The following is a 16,970-nucleotide window of genomic DNA, read 5'->3' as shown; positions in this document are numbered from 1 at the left end:
CGTTCCTTTGTAAAGAGGAAGTTTTATCAAACACATTTTGCTGTTGCTTCAAACGTTTTGTCAGATCATTTGCTTTCTTTTGCAGTTCTTCTTTTGATAAATTGTGTCCAAAATTGGCGTGCTTCGTTTGAAAGTGGCGTTTCAAATTATATTCCTTGAACACAGCAACTGTTTCAGAACAAATCAAACATGCAGCTTTCACTCCAACGTCGGTAAAGAAATACTTTTCAGTCCAATTTTCATTAAAAACACGACATTCCTCTTCAATTTTTTGCTTTTTAGATAGCTTCGAACAACTCATTTTGGGTAAATTTTATCAGACAACAAAAGCTAGTTTGAAACACTCGTGTGTGTACTAAATTCAAATAATCGATAGAGTGAATGATAACCAACCACAGCTCTGTGTCCAGAAAAAGCTGGTTCAAGCCCTTTTATTAACCTGGCCGGCTTCTTCATTGGAACGAAACGCATCGTCCATCATGCCCTCTTCACCATCTATCACGTGATTTATTTATTTGAATGTTTCAGCATATCGATTGACTCGTTGTATTGCCACAATACTTGTTTCATTGTTCTATTAATTTTTGTGTTTGTAGGGTCTGACGAGAAAACACAGAAAAGATATCTTCACCCGGAAATGTGTTTTATTATGATGTCATGGGAATATTTCTTGAAATTTTTCATCGCTTCACAGTAGCTGAAACAAACAAACAGCGGACAATTTTGTGAAGGTGCGAAACAGTTAACTGAAATAAAATGCAAACTATTGTGAATTACCGTACAACTGAAACAGTTACGAAGTATCTGCATAGAAGTTGGGATTCATAAAAGCTCTCGGCGGGCCGCATGAAAACCTATGGCGGGCCGTAGTTTGCCCACCCCTGCTCTATCGTATGTCAATGGGAACACCAAATCAACAGTAAGATAAATGAGGTCAGATCACGTCTTTTATTTCTGTCTTGAGATGTTTACGTTCTCTCGTCTTTGAACAAATTCTGCTACGACAAGCCTCTGGTAAAGTTGCTGTAGTCTTCTTCACTGTATATGGATTTTGATGCCGGCAAGTGTCGGTACTCCGAAAACCGAAGTAAGGGTTGAATTTTAAAAAAAATTGAAATTTTGGAAAAAATAATTTTTCAGATTTGTAATTGCTGTATATTGATATATGTTAGAATATATGTTTTATTTTATTTTATAAGACATTAGATGTGATGATTTGAAGGAGATTTAGTTGAAGTTTGTCGCATGTTATAAGGAGGCCTCATTTCTTTGTGTCATCTGATAGTTATTGTTCAGGACACATCTATGCATGTGCAAATGGACAGACAAGTTAAAATCTGACTGAAGATTGCTGTCGAATGAGTGTAGGTATCCAGAATGCCGAAAAGAGGAGGTATAAAAAATGTAATTTTTTTCCAGAATATTGCAGTCGCCATATTATTAAACGTGGATGTAAAAGGAAAAGATCAAAAAGGAGTTAAAAAAAAAACTTGGAATGGGGGATTCGAATCTTGAAAATCTATATCTTTTTATGTAATTTTTGTGGTTAAAAACTTTAGATACCGAAAAATAATTTTGGGGGAAAATGTGTGGCTCATATATCACGTTTGCCTACTTATTTACATAAAAAGGTTGCCCGTCCACAGTATTTTCCTCGAAAATTTCTCGGACTACTGCAAAACATTAACCTCATTTTGTAGAAATGCATATTTGCTGTAGTGCCTCGAAAATATATTCTTTACATTTGTGGTATAAGACGAAAATGAAAGGAACTCTCGCTTTTTGGTATCCTTGTAAAAAGTGTGAATCTTGGTGAATGAGTGTGCTTGTGTGTGTGTATGTACGTGTGCGCGTACATGCGTCTGTGTGTGTGTGTGTGTGTGTATACATGCATACATACATACATACATACATACATACATACATACATACATAATATATGCATACATACATATGATACATATACACACACGCATATCAACATAAATATATCTCGAGAATGAGAGATAGATAAATAGATAGATAGATAGATAGATAGATAGATAGATAGAGAGAGAGAGAGAGAGAGAGAGAGAGAGAGAGAGAGAGAGAGAGAGAGAGAGAGAGAGAGAGAGAGACCTAGTTTTTTCATTATATATGCTAAATGGCAACATACCCCAAAATTAGCTAAACCAGCATTTATCCCCTTCCCATCATGAATTATCTATTTGTCTGGCGGCATCGCCGTGTAGTAGGTCACTCTTTGTGTGAAGCCAGAACGCAATATTCAGTTACTAACCGAAGTTTTTACTGCTTTCCTATCCGCTACAGACTTTCGTCTGCCATTGTTTATTGTTTGAACAAGTAGTCCGACTGATGGTGCTACTTGTAGATTTGACAGAACTTTGGGTAAAGATCCCGAGACTTTTTATTTTCAGTATCGCAACTAACCAAATGCAGCTATTTTAAGTACATATTTACACACACACACACACACACACACACACACACACACACACACACACACATATGGGTAATCTTTAAGTTTCGTTATAAGGTCGAAACAAAATGGAGTGTTCAGTCTAGAAGTACTAGAGAATACTCGAACAAGCCTCCATACAGCCGTTCGACTCTGTTAGAAATGTTTTATTTAAATCACACACATGTTGGATCTTTTCCTTTTTGATCGGCAGTTTGTAACATAATTTCTAGGTAACTAAAAAGTTTTAAACTTCGTATACTGGTAGAATGTGTTTATAAAACATCATTTTCTCTTGGTTTAATTGAGAAAATTCTATAGTTTGTAAGATATTTCGTCTGAAAATCCGATCATTTCGGCAATTTTAACCAATCGATTACCTCTATTGAACTAAAACCATTTGCTGCGTCTAAAACTGAGACAACATCCTGTAACTAACCCTCCCCCTCCCCCTCCGCCTAACCCTAACACGGTTTACTTAGAACAATTTTGACAAAATTTGGTATTTTAGAAGTTATTTCGTGATAAAGTTGTCGTATTTGGGTAATTTTAACCAATGAACGACCTGTATTCGGTTGAAGAAAGCTACTGCTGTTTGCGATAGTAATCGAAGAGGAACAACTTCAGGGTCATCTCTACTAAATGTCACCACTCTGTTCTATTTTATTTTTTGTTTACTGTCTGTGTCGCATATTACGCGCTTTTTTTGTTTTTGGTTCTCGCGTCGGAGTAACCAGTAAACATCGAAGAATCAACATGAAGACGGAAGAAATATTATTTACAAATATTTATTCGTTTGCCCGACATCGGTGTTTTATCCACACTTAAAGCGCTCCGGTGTTTTAAAGACATATAGAGCTACGGGTCCGCAGCTAGCATTTTTGTTGTTGACGTGTATGTTGCTTCAAAATGCCTTCTCTTACAACTACGAGATGTATTGTTAGTGTTATGATTTCATCTTACTATAATCAACAACAAACACATTTCGTCAATATAAAAGTCTTTATTAGATTAAAAATAACATTATCAAAACATGAAGTTAAAACAAAACAAATATTCTTTGTTTTCTTCCAGGCACACACATACGGGTAATCTTTAAGTTTCGTTATAAGGTCGAAACAAAATGGAGTGTTCTGTCTAGAAGTACTAGAGAATACTCGACCCAGCCTCCATACAGCCGTTCGACTCTGTTAGAAATGTTTCACTTTAATCACACACATTTAAATTAAAGAATAGTATACTGAAAAATGTGATCCTTGATATAGATAGATTATTATTATTTGAATGTGCCGTAGTCTTTCATGTTGTTCACCAACTGACCTTTCCTCTATACACAAATTATTTTCCTCCCGAAACTTATAAAAAAAGTACACATATTAAGCGCACTTTTCTATAAACCGCACTCTAAATTTTCGAGGTGAAAAATAGTGGCTTATACACCGGAAAACACGTAATTGTAGTGGCCGTTTATTGGTTAAAATTACCCAAATACGACAACTTTAACACAAAATAGCTTCTATTAGTTACTTATTTAACCGACCCCAAAAAGATAAAGGCAAAGTCGACCTCGGTGGAATTTGAACTCAGAACGTAGCGACAGACGAAATATTTCGAAGCATTTCGCCCGGCGTGCTAACGATTCTGCCAGCTCGCCGCCTGTCTAATAATAATAACATTTCTTTCTACTGGAAGCACAAGGCTTCAATTATGGGGGAAGGGATAAATCGATTACATCGACCCCAGTGCGTAACTGGTACTTATATAATCGACCCTGAATGGCTGAAAGGAAAAATCGACCTTGGCGGAATTTGAACTCAGAATGTAGCGACAGACGCAATACCGCAAAGCATTTCGCCCCGCGTGCTAACGATTCTGCCAGCACGCCGCCTTAATAATAGTAATAATAATAATAATAATAATAATAATAATAATAATAATAATAATAATGATGATGATGATGATGATGATGATGATGATGATGATGATGATGATGATGATATAAATAGTAGAGCAAAAGAAATATGGTGGAAACGACGCATTAAAAGGGACATAATGCGGACAAGGCAAGATCTAGGAAAATTTGAGCATTGGTTAAGAGGAAACTGGACTGCTTTATCCAGGACTGCAACTCCGTTAAAGAAACTAACTGCGGAAATACGTGTCTGGCAAACGGCGATCGCACCTTTTCACCGTCAAGGAAGTACTTGAGATGTAGCCTCAGCGCATGTCTACGCATCATCAACCACGGGTGCTGACAGCTGATAGACCACCTGACTATCGGGACGTGTCTCTTCCACAAGAAACGGAAGAGTATACATTCCATCGTAATCAGACGGTGGCCAGGACAAGGCACAACGGTAAAGTGATAGTAAATGACGGACGCGATATACTGCCCGACTTTTCAAGGAGAGCTTTCTCTCGGCCCATTTCTGGGTGAAAGTAGTCACCCAGTTCGTTACGTCACCCCATCTCGTTACCAGACCCCAAGCAATTTAACCGGTCCGTCAGTCCAGTGCCCAACGACGCAGTTGGACAGCATGGACTTACTTCTCCAGGAGTCGAACCGCAAGCCCAATGAGTTTTCCTGAAACCGCCTCGTAGTCCCCGAGAGCGGTGCCGATCATTTCTATGTGATTATGATCCGACATCACTACGGTGATGTCGACGTCATATGCCGACAAGCATCTCCCACATCCCAGGTCACGTGGGATGCCTCTCAACGTCTCCAGTTTGTGTAGTAGAGGCTCGAGAGTCAGTACAAAGGCGAGAGGGGGCAACCTTGTTGGACCGAGCACATGATGTTGACCGGCTCTGAGAGGTGACCGTTCACTCTGACTACTGAACAGTAATAATAATAGTTCCGCAGCGAATAACGAGGAGATGGACGTACATTACCGAGCTCCCTGGGAGGAAAGATTAAATCTGAGATCATCATCAAGTTGAATTTAAGGAACAGCCTAAAAAGGAAAGAAAACAAGAGATTTTTCTCGCGTTGCCGCTGCAAAATTTATGCATGAGGAGCAACGAGAACTATTCACATCGAAACTGTGAGCACTAGAACTAATCATATATGCATTCCCATTACCACACATAAGGGCATTGCTATTTCTCGATTATACATCAACCAATACAATATTTGCAGTGTGGAAGGTGTTTGTAAGCCATTTAAGAAACACACAAAAGCCGTTCGATTCACTTCAACATTTAAATTTAATTTGTCAAAATATTTTCGTCGCTTTAAGACCGCGACCTGTTCACTGACAAAAATCCGTGCTGCATCTCACTTGCTATGCAGGTACATCTTCGTAAATACAATATTTATGTTTATACAATTCACAAACGAACACATAGTACCCTCCATACGCGCACAAAACAAACTAGCGTCGAGCACACAGTATTTTATTGCCTTTAGCAAAAGCTGCAACAAGTTTATTTAGTTTCTTTTTAAACTGTGGAAAGGGACAGCTGTACTCATTGATAAAGCTCTCAAGAAAACGGTGAATTTCGCGATATGAAGAAGCTGCGTTCTGTCAAAAAGTTAACACTGAACATACGGACTCTTCTCTTAAAGTCACTGCTGATACCCAACTGAAGAACACAACTCGCAACACACACACACACACACACACACACACACACACACACACACACACACACACACACACACACACACACACACACACACACACACAACTCACAATACAAAAGATTCAAGCACAAGCGCCAAAAAAAAAAACATACTGATGCAATACAATTAGGGAAGAGTTTGTACTTCCCAAGCTATAAAGAATACATAAAAAAAACGAAAACATCAACAACAAAAAACAATGCTTAACCCACTGCTGCAGGGTTATGAATACTGTGATGATGGCCAGCACAGCACAGCCCATCCAAATGAAGGCAGACATGCCCCCCTTCAAGCTTGATGAAGCAAATCTGTCTAGCGTAGAGAGAATAATCACTTCTTGCCAGTAAGGTTAAAATGGATTCTTCACGCAAAATGCAGACTAGAAACAGGTTATACCACATCGCCCGTCACGCGGGTCATCGAAGACGCGTCTCCCAGAGAGGAACCAACCTGATGTCGTAAAGTTGAAAATCGAAACAAATTCCTATCAACCCTGACTATTTAAGACAAACCCCAAATAAAACAAACTTCGAAAGAACTACTAAAAATAGATGGGCGAGATTGCCATGACAACATTCTACACAACATTGAACCAACCAAAGCGTACCAAAGCTGAGTTGTGTTTCAATATCTGGAGAGAGATGCTAGGGGGTGGCACCCGCGATTATACTGATGCAAACAAATTAGCCAACGTACGCAGAGACATCATGCGTAATAACTGCCTAACACCAGCAGAATTAGAGACAATAAAAAAATAATGCCACCATCATCCCAGGAAATCAAGCTGAATCACATGGTGCAGGTACTGGGAATAATGAACAGGAAAACATTCAACCTATTGATAGAGACACCCCTGAACATGATGTTGATGTAGGCAACTTATAACTTGGAGTAGTAGATGACCGATTTGAAAGTGAAGTAACGGGAAGTAGGAATGAGACTGAAGCTGTAATGGTCGACACATCGCTGAAGCCAATAGAGAGAGAATACTTGAGGCAAAAAACGATATCCTGAGAGAGCTAGGCATTTCTGAACAGCTAGAAATAAATGAGAGAGATCAACTACTAAAGTTTCAGAACACCAAATCAAATCACTTTACGATTAAAATATATGACTATGTCCTGAAGCAGCTTCTCTTTGAAACAGACTGATTTTAACCGCATTAAAGCATCTTATATATCCAACAGCTATTGCTGCTACAAAGAAAACAGGCGTCGAAGTAAAGAAAAGGCTCACAAAAAAGCACATGAACACTCAAGGTGGAAGAGTGCATGAATAATGAAATCGAGAGCTTCCGACGGGAATTATCGATCTTAGATGAACTCTTCAAAAGAAATAATCTTTTCTACTCTAGGCACAAGGCCCGAAATTTTGGGGGAGGGGACCAGTCGATTAGATCAACCCCAGTACGCAACTGGTACTTAATTTATCAACCTCGAAAGGAAGAAAGGCAAAGTTGACCTCAGCGGAATTTGAACTCAGGATCGGTGTGCTAACGTTTCTGCCGGCTCGCCGCCTTTTCAAAAGAAATAATGTAAAGACGAGAATGGCTAGAATGATAAAACGAAAATACAATTTAATTAACGTGAATGAAGTATTGAAAGCAAAAGAGATGGTTAAGCAAAAAAATGCAGTTTTAGACCCAACGGTTACGCAGGTATGAAAAGAGAAACAAATTTTACAGATAAAATAAGAAATTTCAAACTGATGCTAAGAAATTCTATTGTGAGTTAGGGAAACAATCTATCGAAGTAAAAGACTCGCTCATATCAAAGTAGTGACATTTTGGAAAAATATATGGAGTGATAGAAAGGAATTCAACTAAAAGAATTGAATGGGTTGAGGGAGAAGAAGAAAGAATGGCTAAGATTGAAGAACAGGGATGGAACAATATTGCATTGCAGGAACTAACTCAAGTTCTATGTAAATTTGGAAGTCTACTGGATATGATAAAATCTCAAACTTGTGGCTTAATAGCCTCTCATCATCACACATAAGACAAAAAAAAACATACTTGTTAATTGATATGACAGTACCTACTGATAGAAACATCTCAGCAAAGGAATTTGAAAAACCATCGAAATATAAGACCTTGAGATTGAGATATCTAGGAGGTGCAATTAAAAGCCAAAACCATCTCTGTTGTTTTAGGTGGTCTAAGATGATCAAGAAAGGTACTGACAAGTTTTTGACCAGATCTTTGAGAAACCAACAATATATGCGACAAAAAAATGTGTTAATACCAACCTTTCACATTCTCAGGAAGTTTCCATCTAATGTATACGTGCATTAGGTCTCTGGCCGAGACCCGATCGGAAGATGAAATAAAACGCAAATCAATCGGAAAAAAAATAATGAAGAAAAGCGACGTTGCTTATTTATAGATAAGGAAAAGCAAAGTTACTTACTTATCGACCCATCATGCCCGTTTGATACCAGGAATGTAGAGAAAGAGGAAGAAAAACAACGAAAATACAATCCCTTAACATTTCAAATAGGAAGAATTTGGAGCATACGAACAGTAAAGGTCGTTCCTATAATAATTGGTGTGTTGGGAACAGTAAACAAAGATGAAGACAAATGGCTGAAGAAGATTGAAATAGATTACGAAAATATCAAATTCATAATCGGGGAAAACTCATACAAATAGCAACAAAACAAGTACAAAACAGAAAATTGTATACTCTTTTTCCTGTCTTCAAAGAAGCAGAAAAATATAAAGCAGAGGCTACAATGATAAAATATGAAGAAAAAGAATAAACAAGAACAACTGTTAAACAGCTAAAGTATTCAGTAAAACTGGGATTACAAAATCTCTCTTATGATAAAAGGCAGATTTTCTCTGCCTGTTCCCATGTTTCTTTTTAATACAATTCTACAATATAGAATTTTTTCAATTGGAATTTACCTATGATTTTTCCAAGTAGATTCGATTGGGTCATGGCATGTAAAGTTTTTTTTCAATTTGACCCCCAATTAAGCAAAAATTCGAGAAAACTCAATATTTTACGATTTGCCTCTCTCATTTCAAGTGGTTTACTCCTGCTATTACCACCACACTTTCTCCTACTTTCTCTTTGCAAGTGTGAAACTATTAAAGTGAAAGTATTATATAACAGGGATGAGCCATTAATAGTGGTCATCCTTTTTGCTAGAGGAAGATCCGCTATGGTCTTATATGCTACACCACTGGTTTTCGATTCATATTAATCAAATTAATATTAAATTTTTCACCGTTATTATGTGTGTGTGTGTGTGTGTTAGCAATTCGTATAAAATTGAACTTGAATAAGTGGTTTCACATAAATGGGGATAAATTTAAAAGGTTTGTTGTTATTATTATTACTGTTTGACTATTGTAATCACGTTTGTTGGTTCCTCGTCAGGGAAACGCTGTTGTGTTGCATTTGTTAAATAATTGTAAACCGTAACCCTCCCCCTTTCGGAGAAGGGGCTTTGGTTATTGTTTAAAAATTGAATTGTGTCCCTGTTTGGGGAAATTGACAATATTTTCACCGTCTTTACGGAAGCATTTTTGTTAAAATGCCTTCGATAGAAGAAAGTCCAAAAATGAATTTCGCTGTAGCCGTACACTTCTATACAAGAGGGAGGACAAGATCCAATTTATCGAAATTGCAAGAGACGGGCCTACAATTCCAGTCCGTTATATATTTTGAACCAACATGAGTGTTTTCACCCGCGCCTTCTCCTCCATGAGGTTTTAGGCCCACAAAGTTTTCAAGACATCAGAACTGTTGATGGTGTATTATGTGATACTTTCCGCGAAGCCTGTTTTCGGCGTCGACTTTTGGAGGATGATTCACAATGGGGCGCCACTATGGCGGAGGGTGTTTCGTTAAAATCTAAAAAAATCAGATCGCCTTTCGCTATTCTACTACTATGGTGTGACTTGGCTGATCCCGCCTCTTTATGGCTTACCTACAAAGATTATATGTCTGAAGATTTCCTGCGTCACGCTCAATCGCTACATCCATCAATGGAGGTCGGGTACACTGACCTCATTTACAACAGGGCGCTGCTTAAAATCGAAGATACTGTACTTGATATGGGCGGTAGTGCCTTGCCGGTCTATGGCCTACCTTAAACAAACCGGGAAGGCACAAACACTCTGTCTTCACATTTGCTGCGTGAGACATGTTTTAATGTTGACGAACTTGCCGAGTACATAGCCGACAATGAGCCAAAGCTCCTTCCAGAACAGAAGTTCGCTTACAACTCCGTTGTTAATTCAGTCCGGGCCAAAGCTAGGGGGATTTTTTTCCTGGGCGCTCCTGGGGGCACTGAGAAAACTTTTGTCAACAAATTAATATTGGCTGAGATTAGGCGAACACAAGGCATTGCCCTAGCTGTGGCATCATCTGGAATTGCGGCTACTTTGTTGCCAGGCGGCAGGACAGCTCACTCCACTTTCAAGCTCCCGCTTGACTTAGCGAAGCCTGAGACACCAACTTGCAACATCAGTAACAACTCCGATCAGGCAGAAGTCTTCAGACGATGCAAGCTTATCGTTTGGGATGAATGCACGATGGCCCACAGAGGTGCTCTTGAGGCACTAGATAGATCTCTCAGAGACATCAAACACTCTTCAGTTCCCATGGGAGGCATAACACTTCTTCTTTCAGGGGACTTCCGACAAACACTTCCCGTTATTCCCAAAGGGACTACAGCTGATGCAGTAAGTGCGTGTCTTAAGTCATCCACATTGTGGCCACTGGTGAAGACTCTCAAACTTCACACCAATATGCGTACTCATATGCGACGTGATATCACATCAGCAGCATTTTCTCACACCCTCCTTGCACTTGGCGAAGGCAAAATACCAGGGGATGAAAATGGTAATATTGCCATCGATTCCATTTGTACCATTGTTAAAACGCCTTCTGATCTCAGAGATGCAGTGTTCCCAGATCTACAAGCTAATTATCAGAATATGGATTGGATTGGCCAAAGGGCTATTCTGGCCCCGAGGAATAAAACTGTTCACCATATTAATGATGAAATGCTAAGACTCATTCATGGGGATGTCTATGTATATAAGTCTATCGATACAACTCCTGACCCAGAGGACGTCATCAATTATCCAATAGAGGTACTCAATTCCTTTGAGCCCCCTGGACTACCACCACACATTCTCAAACTTAAAGTTGGTGCCCCTATAATGCTCATTAGAAATTTGGTTCCCCCAAATTTGATCGTTAAGTCCTTATCTCCCAATTTGATTGAGACCACCATTATCACAGGGTGCGGTCGAGGCAACGTTGTGCTCATACCTAGGACGCATCTTTTCCCATCAGGAGCAGACCTACCTTTCATATTTCGGAGGTCCCAGTTCCCAGTAAGGCCATGTTTCGCAATGTCAATTAACAAAGCGCAGGGTCAAACACTGTCTGTGGCGGGAATACATTTTGGAGAGCCATGTTTCTCTCATGGTCAGCTTTATGTTGCCTGCTCGCGTGTCGGCAGCAACAGTGATGCTTTCGCATTCGTTCCACAACGAAAAACAAAAAACATTGTGTACAATGAGGTTTTATAGGATTACTACGTTTCATCATTTTCGAACACGTTAGTATTTCACTTACATACGACTCTCTTTTATGATGGCATTTACATTTTTAGGCGTTTCATGACATTAATTCACACTTAACCAACACCTGTCATTCGCTCACCTCTATTTCTATCCATTCATCATCAAACCACCAGCCTCATCTTCTATATCCAACGTACATGACACATCTACCCCCTACATCTTCACTCTCACTGTTAAAGTTAACATAAGCGACAACACGATCGCAACATACACTTTGGAAACTAAGCAACAGATCATTTTATACAACAAATTTAATCATAACGCCCATCAATGAAAACATCTCCACCACTGTGTTGTGATTCATCTATTCAGCACCACTACAGTCCTGCCGGTCTGACATATAGTGAGTAGATGCTATTGTTCTATATTTTATAAATTACCCATATTTACTTACCCATGCTTCATTCCCCTCTTGCCTACAGAGGGCATCCATTCTCTTTTAACACAGCATGAAGTTTTGTAACAGCACATCCGCTGCCGTTCGTGGAAAACGAAGAGACCCTTTTCACCTGCGAACGTTTTACACCGCCTTCCACGACTATCAAATTCTTACAATTATGAGAACAATAACATGGCTCTTTTCAAGGCAACCTCGCATTCAATTCTTACACCATTCTACGAGGGGGTTGGAACCCCTTTACACGGCTTTCTATACACTTACAAATACATTCATTCGCCGTAAACTTATATCAATATTTGCCTGAATAATCATCATAATTTAATGCAATCATTAACAGTATTTTCAAGCAATTCAGCCCCGAGCATCGCCGGGCAATTCTGCTAGTACCATGATAAACCTTTGGCAAGAAAAGCCTCTACATCAGAAATATTAGAATAAACTAAACAGAAAAGAAATAGGTAAAGTGAAAAACAAAGTAAAAACCACTGGTTGAGAAGCGCGGGAGTCAAAAGCAGAGATTGAAAGTTCTTAATTGCGACACAAGATCAGTTTCCTCACCAGAAACTACGAAAAACACATAATAAAGCAAAATGCAGTAAGTAACTACATGATATATGGTGATGGAAAAGAAACAAAATATTATATGGTCCCTGGCTGCCCAGACTTGGACATGAAGGAATATATCGACAAACATAACAGACTTGGGACTTACACTGGAAATTGTGCCAGCTTTATGGAATGCTAACAGAAAAGAGAACATATAGGCATACCTAAAAAAAGGTAACAGAAAATGACGAAACAACCATACTCTGGGTTATGGCAAGGCACACAAATAGGGAAACCGAGGCTAATCAGCCAGATATTATTATGACGGACTAGCAAACAAATGTCTCCTAATCAACATATCAGTCCCAAAAGATGACTGTATTTCTAAATAAAATGGAAAAACTATCTCAATACAAATATCTGGAAATAGAAATAACCTGAATGTGCGGTGTGAAAACACAAGCAACAGGAGCTTTGGAAGCGATAAAAGAGAATTGCAGATAAATACATAGCCAAAACCCCTAGGACTTACGAACATATATAACAAACAGGAAATAGCGCTGCTAGACACCACAAACATATTATGTAGAGCCATTTCAATACGATAAGAATAACACCAAAACAAAACATAACTTACACCCAAGGCACGCAGACCTATGCTAGGTTGAGTAGTGGAAGCACACAATAAAAACAAGACTACTGAATAATCTTCCATACTATAAGCACAAGACCAGAAATTTTATGGGAGGTGGGATGGCGGAGTTAGTCGGTTGCATCAGTGCTAAACTGTTATTTATTTCATAAACCCAGAAAAGAAAAAGACAAAGTCGACCTCGGTACCATTTGAACCCAGAACGTAAAGGCGGACGAAATGCCACTAAGTAATAAAATTTCACCTAGTAGTATTTCGGTATGGAAAAGGACCATATTTTTTGTAGAAAAAGAAATAGTAGTCCTTTGGCTGGTATTTCTTAAATTTTCGGTATGTGGTCAAGCAACTTGTTGCAAAACCCTTATTGTTTCATATATATATATATATATGTATATATATATATATATATATATTATATATATTATATATATATTATATATATATATATATATATATATATATTATATAAATTAGTAATGCAATCATTTACTTTGTGTGTATATATATATATATATATCTATATATATATATATATATATATATATATATATATATATTATATATATATATATACACACACAAAGTAAATGATTGCATTACTAATTTATATATATATATATATACATATATAAATTAGTAATGCAATCATTTACTTTGTGTGTATATATATATATATATCGGAGTAATATCGAGATTAAACAGCCGAAATTACTAAGATGATCCGGTTCCCGACTGAAGATTAGAGGCTTCGAGTGACCCGTCTGTTTTTTTGTGTCGTCTCCTTGTGTGTTTTTGCGTTCTTGTCCCACTTTGTAATTTATATTTTATATTTGATTTCTATACATATATTATTGCGGCGTTACGTACCCCTATCTCCTATGTATACTACACATTTTTACCTTGTACGACGTCTTTACACACTCTCTCTATAGTATGTGTCTTTCTCTTTTCTTGCCTCTGATTCTTCCCCCACCCTATTTGCACCGTCATTTCTATTGCTGTGCCAATCCTGTTTCTTCTCCCCTCTCTTATTACTCCCTTCTCTCTCTCTCTCTCTCTCCCCTGGTGCCTTCGTCCCTTTCTTTCCCTCTCTCTTTGGTTCCTTGCTCCCTGCCTTTCTTTTTTCTTTCTCTTTCTTCCGTGCTCTCACGTGACCGCGTTCAAACTGGTCATTTCGGCTTGACCGCTGCCACGCTCACGTTGTTTTCGTTTTTGCTGTTGAAGCCTTTTTTCATATACGCCAGCCAAGATAAGTTAAAAATTGTCTAAAGTCGTAAGGCGTTCCTGTCCTTGTACTGTCCACTATTCGTGTTTTTTATTTCTGTTTTTTATATATATTTTTGTTTCTTGTATTTATATTTGTGTGGCATCCTGTTTTTGTTCCGTATACATTCGACCCTCTTTCCAAGAAATCCAATGCCTGTGGCTTGGTTTTTCCTTGGGGCTGGCCGGGTCGGAGTAATATCGAAATTAAACAGCCGAAATTACTAAGATGATCCGGTTCCAGACTGAAGATTAGAGGCTTCGAGTGACCCGTCTGTTTTTTTGTGTCGTCTCCTTGTGTGTTTTTGCGTTCTTGTCCCACTTTGTAATTTATATTTTATATTTAATTTCTATACATATATATATATATATAAAGGAGATTGAAATAGATTACGAAAATATCAAATTCATATATATATATATATAAATGATAAAAAGGAAATACAATTTATGGTCTTCTTTCTCTCTCTTTCCTTCCTTTCTTTCTTTTTCTTTAACACTACTTTCAGATACAAACAAACACACACACACACACGCACTCACACATGCACACACACACACACATGCTCTCTCTCATTTTCTCCCCATTCATCACACTCTTGTACTATCTTATATCCCTCCCCACCTCTACACACTCAATAACACTGTAAAATGGTCAAATTCTTCTCCAAGATCTTAGATCCCCCCTTGGAGTAAACATTCTGATCAACTACAAAAGAAACCAGCAAAACAATTTTTTCTTCTTCCTTCTCTCCCTTTTCTTCCTTTCCTTCATTTTCTTTAAAACTCTTTCAGATACAAACAAACACACACACACACGCACACACACATGCACACACACACACACACACACACCACACACACACACACACACACATGCTCTCTCTCTCACTTTCTCCCCATTCATCACCCACTTGTACTATCTTATATCCCTCCCCACCACTACACACTCAATAAAACTATAAAATGGTCAAATTTATCCATAAGAACTTAGTTCAATTGGAAAACCCCACTAGAATGTGAGAAAGCGCTAATATATGATATATGATGTATAAAAACATGTAATATACAAATAAATATCTGTAAATATAAAACCATCCGAATTTCTGAGCACCTCATTTCTTCTAATATAAAATACCTGTACGTCATCTCCAAACCTAATATATATATGAGTATATATATATATATATATAATATATATATATATATATATGTATGTATGTATATGCACGATTATACACACACACACACATATATATATATATATATATATATATATATATATATATATATATATATATATATATATATATATATGTATGTATGTATGTATGTATATGCACGATTATACACACACACACTAGTAGAGATACCCGGCGTTGCCCGTGTCATATGGAATTGAAGAATTAAACTTTTCTTTTATATTTTCTCTAATGAACTGGAATATCTATGATTCGTATTTCATCAAAATTGGAGATTAAGAATTTTAACGGGGGTTCTTTCCCTCTTCACACACCCTAACAAAAATTCTAATCATGACATATTTATTCCATACTACTAGTCTTTATGCCCAGATTACAAAATCCAAATCTCATAAAACCTATTCAAACGTTTTTGCTCATGAAAACTCGAGAACATGGAACACATGGAGCTCTAAAACATGGGGATTAAGGCCCCCTTATTATGGGGCGGGGGTCTTAAAGTCAACAAGAGAAGTTGAATTGTTAGGAATCTTTTTTAACTTGTGTCTTATATCTATTGTTCAAATTTCTTTGAAATCGGAAATATATGAATGTTCACTTGGTTTGTAAAAGAGGGCAAAGCTACAGGAAACCAAAAGACAAATTATCACAATAAGCCGTCAGCTACCTTACCCTGATTGTTATCACTCCCCAATATAGGATTCCTCACCATACAGGTGACCGGCACAGCTGTAAGATGCATTACGGATCTACAGCAATTGGAAGGGCGTGACCCAACTCAAATAAACATTAAAAACTGTGTGACGTGAGGGCTAAGGAGAAATGAAAGTGTCACCACTGGAGTTTGCCAACGATCACTAAGAAGATAGGAAACTGAACAGAAGAAATTTGCAATCTATAAATCTCTTTGAATGACCAATCACTTATCTGGAAAGGCTTTGAAATCAATGTTATCATCTGGGGACTATCTCTGACCCTGTGATAATAAAAAGACTCAAAGGAGCTCTGCAACCAAATAACTTTACTCAATATAACACTTTAAAACTGAATAAGTGGAGGCAAAGATGCCTCTACTTTACTTGACAATTTATGCACCACATTGTAGAAATCACAATCTAAGTATATTTCAAAGCAAACTCTTACACTGTTGTACCATTGAATTACAAATAGCGCTCATTTTGTATGCTCGGATGACTCTAGAGCTTCCAAGACA

The 16,970-nt window shown here is 37.8% G+C and overlaps 1 protein-coding gene and 1 long non-coding RNA gene across 4 annotated transcripts in view; one reads left to right on the top strand and one right to left on the bottom strand.

Annotated features, from left to right (window-relative positions):
• LOC115212208 (carbohydrate sulfotransferase 11-like) overlaps positions 1–16,970 on the bottom strand; it is a 99,002-nt gene that overhangs the window by 60,850 nt on the left and 21,182 nt on the right. The window lies entirely within an intron of this gene.
• The window catches only part of LOC118763364, a 32,260-nt gene continuing 15,373 nt past the window's right edge, over positions 84–16,970 (top strand). Inside the window, exons 1-2 of the long non-coding RNA XR_004999114.1 lie at positions 84–212; positions 597–1,087. This is a non-coding gene — a long non-coding RNA (uncharacterized LOC118763364). The remainder of the gene's footprint in view (positions 213–596; positions 1,088–16,970) is intronic.

Source organism: Octopus sinensis, linkage group LG5 (genome assembly GCF_006345805.1).
Source record: "Octopus sinensis linkage group LG5, ASM634580v1, whole genome shotgun sequence".
NCBI lineage: Eukaryota > Metazoa > Mollusca > Cephalopoda > Octopoda > Octopodidae > Octopus > Octopus sinensis.
This window is presented reverse-complemented; position numbering and strand designations above follow the sequence as displayed.